The 5000-nt window shown below is 53.4% G+C and overlaps 1 non-coding gene across 1 annotated transcript; it reads left to right on the forward strand.

The window, feature by feature from the left end:
- Nucleotides 1–2942: 2942 nt before the first annotated feature.
- Nucleotides 2943–4836, forward strand: LOC126329767 (small subunit ribosomal RNA). Its single transcript, XR_007562522.1, has one exon. It is a non-coding gene; the product is annotated as a small subunit ribosomal RNA (ribosomal RNA).
- Nucleotides 4837–5000: the final 164 nt, after the last annotated feature.

A 5000-nucleotide genomic window follows, 5' to 3' on the forward strand; every position in this document is an offset into this window, starting at 1 on the left:
CACTAGATCGCGTGTTAACCTAACTCAAGTTGTCCCTTAACCTAACTCAATTTGTCCCTTAACCTAACTCAAGTTGTCCCTTAACCTAACTCAATTTGTCCCTTAACCTAACTCAATTTGTCCCTTAACCTAACTCAATTTGTCCCTTAACCTAACTCAATTTGTCCCTTAACCTAACTCAATTTGTCCCTTAACCTAACTCAATTTGTCCCTTAACCTAACTCAATTTGTCCCTTAACCTAACTCAAGTTGTCCCTTAACCTAACTCAAGTTGTCCCTTAACCTAACTCAAGTTGTCCCTTAACCTAACTCAAGTTGTCCCTTAACCTAACTCAAGTTGTCCCTTAACCTAACTCAAGTTGTCCCTTAACCTAACTCAAGTTGTCCCTTAACCTAACTCAAGTTGTCCCTTAACCTAACTCAAGTTGTCCCTTAACCTAACCCACGTTGTCCCTTAACCTAACCCACGTTGTCCCTTAACCTAACCCACGTTGTCCCTTAACCTAACCCACGTTGTCCCTTAACCTAACCCACGTTGTCCCTTAACCTAACCCACGTTGTCCCTTAACCTAACCCACGTTGTCCCTTAACCTAACCGACGTTGTCCCTTAACCTAACCCACGTTGTCCCTTAACCTAACCCACGTTGTCCCTTAACCTAACCCACGTTGTCCCTTAACCTAACCCACGTTGTCCCTTAACCTAACCCACGTTGTCCCTTAACCTAACCCACGTTGTCCCTTAACCTAACCCACGTTGTCCCTTAACCTAACCCACGTTGTCCCTTAACCTAACCCACGTTGTCCCTTACCTAACCCACGTTGTCCCTTAACCTAACCCACGTTGTCCCTTAACCTAACCCACGTTGTCCCTTAACCTAACCCACGTTGTCCCTTAACCTAACCCACGTTGTCCCTTAACCTAACCCACGTTGTCCCTTAACCTAACCCACGTTGTCCCTTAACCTAACCCACGTTGTCCCTTAACCTAACCCACGTTGTCCCTTAACCTAACCCACGTTGTCCCTTAACCTAACCCACGTTGTCCCTTAACCTAACCCACGTTGTCCCTTAACCTAACCCACGTTGTCCCTTAACCTAACCCACGTTGTCCCTTTGCCTAACATAGTTCACTGCTCGGAATCTCTGGTGTCGTTGTTATCCTCATGTAGATGTCTTGCGAGTGTTGCTTACTTTCCACATATTCCTGCTATCCACTGTCAATTGTACTGCAATAGGACTATATCGCCGACCCCCCCCCCTCCCCCCCCTCTGTCCCCCTCTGTCCCCCTCTTTGTGTCTCTGTCCTCTCAAGCTGGTCGGTCTGGCGTTTGAGTGTTAAATGAGCCTCGCAGCTGTTCAGTTGCATTCAGATGTCGACGCCCTCAGTGTACGTCGTGGTATGGTCTGTGTCCATTGTCCGCTGATGTCGTACGCGTAACCCACACGCTGTACCGATCATCGGTCGTTACGTACAGAGTGAAGTAGTGTGATACGTGTGACCGTACGCTGGCTGTGCCCAACGGTGTCGAATCTCAATTTCCATATGTTGTGCTTGATGCTACTTGTCTCGTCTCCCAATAACAGCTAGGTTGCACTGTGGTACGCCGTAGAGGCGTGTGGGAGGAACGTACGAACGCATTGTATGTCACCCTGGGTCGCTGGGGGTGGTGGTGCGGTGAGTCAGGTCAGGTCAGGTCAGCGTGAGCCGTCTGATGTAGTGACGCGTGTATTCCGACTTTGTCGTATTGCCTCACACAAAGTGCTACCCTGGTGGACCGCGTTCCATATCTGGGACATGCCGCAGATGCCGGTTGACAGTGGATCGCGGAAGGTACATCGCATACGTGCGCGGGCCACCTTCCACGTGTTCTCTTCTGCACATGTCGCAGTGTGTATGTGGTCTGATGTAGCGTGTCGTGACACATGACATCCTGGCATGCAAGAATTGTTGAATTCGCAAATGTAGGTGGACATCTACGTTTACTGCCCAAGATACGCAAATGAACTGGAAATCCGTTGTTGAGCGGTTGTTCACGCTGGAGGTGAATCTGTGATGGCGACGATCGGTACAGCTATTAACCGGTTGTTTCAGCGGTACCCGCCACATCCACACGCGTGACTAGGCCCATGTGGGTATGAAGCGATACGCGGCGGTGGCTTGGTGGGACTGTTCCCGGCCGGTGAAGGGGGGCCGCCCGGCGTGTTGGCCGCGCGCTGCGTGGGCGCACGCGCAACAGGCGGCTGGTGGGGGGCGCCGAGTGGCAGGAGCGCCAGCCGACGGGCCCGGCAGGCGGCGCAGCTACGCTGCGGCGCACCCTGCACGCGGCGCCTGGCGGCCAAAGTTGGTTCAGCCGAGCCCGGTGCGAAGCGCGGTGGACATCTGCAGTGTGCTGGTCTGATTGAGGACTGTGTGCGTTGAGGATGCGCCGCCGCCTGGCACTCGGCGCCGCGACGCCGTCTGCTGCTCGGTCGCCCCAGCGGTTCTCGCAGGTGGTTTGTATCGCAGTTGTGCGGACGTGTTGGCGCGTGCGCTGTGCTGGGAGAGTTCGCTTCTGCACCCAAGTGGGGCTTTGCCCTTGTGTGGCGCTGGCGTTGGAGCTGCCGGTCACCATAGGTGGCGCGTGTTGTCTCCCGCCGGCAATGCCACGACAGCACGCTCCCGGGCCTCTGTCGGCAGCGGCAAGCTCAGTTGGGAGCAAGGGTGTTCGCACTAAAACCGTCTACTCGCCTAACTCCGGGCGATTGCGCCTCTCTCGAAACCGACCAAGTACCTAGGACGGCGCTGCGCGCCGCCGGGACCTGAGAGGGTTTCGAGGTGTATCGTGCAGGGGAGCTCGGCCTCCTCCTGTTTGCAGAATAATTGAGCGGACGCTTGCGTGTTCGCGCGGGCCCCCGGGACACACTCCCGGGCGGCCGGCTGCTCAGCTCTAGTTGACGCAGCTCCCTGGTTGATCCTGCCAGTAGTCATATGCTTGTCTCAAAGATTAAGCCATGCATGTCTCAGTACAAGCCGCATTAAGGTGAAACCGCGAATGGCTCATTAAATCAGTTATGGTTCCTTAGATCGTACCCACGTTACTTGGATAACTGTGGTAATTCTAGAGCTAATACATGCAAACAGAGTCCCGACCAGAGATGGAAGGGACGCTTTTATTAGATCAAAACCAATCGGATTGGCTTGTCTGGTCCGTTTGCCTTGGTGACTCTGAATAACTTTGGGCTGATCGCACGGTCCTCGTACCGGCGACGCATCTTTCAAATGTCTGCCTTATCAACTGTCGATGGTAGGTTCTGCGCCTACCATGGTTGTAACGGGTAACGGGGAATCAGGGTTCGATTCCGGAGAGGGAGCCTGAGAAACGGCTACCACATCCAAGGAAGGCAGCAGGCGCGCAAATTACCCACTCCCGGCACGGGGAGGTAGTGACGAAAAATAACGATACGGGACTCATCCGAGGCCCCGTAATCGGAATGAGTACACTTTAAATCCTTTAACGAGTATCTATTGGAGGGCAAGTCTGGTGCCAGCAGCCGCGGTAATTCCAGCTCCAATAGCGTATATTAAAGTTGTTGCGGTTATAAAAGCTCGTAGTTGGATTTGTGTCCCACGCTGTTGGTTCACCGCCCGTCGGTGTTTAACTGGCATGTATCGTGGGACGTCCTGCCGGTGGGGCGAGCCGAAGGGGTGCTTTCGCGTCCCGAGGCGGACCCCGTTTAAATCCTACCAGGGTGCTCTTTGTTGAGTGTCTCGGTGGGCCGGCACGTTTACTTTGAACAAATTAGAGTGCTTAAAGCAGGCAAGCCCGCCTGAATACTGTGTGCATGGAATAATGGAATAGGACCTCGGTTCTATTTTGTTGGTTTTCGGAACCCGAGGTAATGATTAATAGGGACAGGCGGGGGCATTCGTATTGCGACGTTAGAGGTGAAATTCTTGGATCGTCGCAAGACGAACAGAAGCGAAAGCATTTGCCAAGTATGTTTTCATTAATCAAGAACGAAAGTTAGAGGTTCGAAGGCGATCAGATACCGCCCTAGTTCTAACCATAAACGATGCCAGCCAGCGATCCGCCGCAGTTCCTCCGATGACTCGGCGGGCAGCCTCCGGGAAACCAAAGCTTTTGGGTTCCGGGGGAAGTATGGTTGCAAAGCTGAAACTTAAAGGAATTGACGGAAGGGCACCACCAGGAGTGGAGCCTGCGGCTTAATTTGACTCAACACGGGAAACCTCACCAGGCCCGGACACCGGAAGGATTGACAGATTGATAGCTCTTTCTTGATTCGGTGGGTGGTGGTGCATGGCCGTTCTTAGTTGGTGGAGCGATTTGTCTGGTTAATTCCGATAACGAACGAGACTCTAGCCTGCTAACTAGTCGCGTGACATCCTTCGTGCTGTCAGCGATTACTTTTCTTCTTAGAGGGACAGGCGGCTTCTAGCCGCACGAGATTGAGCAATAACAGGTCTGTGATGCCCTTAGATGTTCTGGGCCGCACGCGCGCTACACTGAAGGAATCAGCGTGTCTTCCTAGGCCGAAAGGTCGGGGTAACCCGCTGAACCTCCTTCGTGCTAGGGATTGGGGCTTGCAATTGTTCCCCATGAACGAGGAATTCCCAGTAAGCGCGAGTCATAAGCTCGCGTTGATTACGTCCCTGCCCTTTGTACACACCGCCCGTCGCTACTACCGATTGAATGATTTAGTGAGGTCTTCGGACTGGTACGCGGCATCGACTCTGTCGTTGCCGATGCTACCGGAAAGATGACCAAACTTGATCATTTAGAGGAAGTAAAAGTCGTAACAAGGTTTCCGTAGGTGAACCTGCGGAAGGATCATTACCGACTAGACTGCATGTCTTTCGATGTGCGTGTCGTGTCGCGCAACACGCTACCTGTACGGCAGTGGCCGTGCGCCGCGTGCGGAACCACGCGTGCCTCTCAAAACTAGCGGAAGTGTTGTTGTTGTGTGGTACGAGCGCTGAAGCTCTGGAGCGGCTGGCCTG

The sequence above is a fragment of the Schistocerca gregaria genome, unplaced genomic scaffold (assembly GCF_023897955.1).
Source record: "Schistocerca gregaria isolate iqSchGreg1 unplaced genomic scaffold, iqSchGreg1.2 ptg001216l, whole genome shotgun sequence".
Lineage (NCBI taxonomy): Eukaryota > Metazoa > Arthropoda > Insecta > Orthoptera > Acrididae > Schistocerca > Schistocerca gregaria.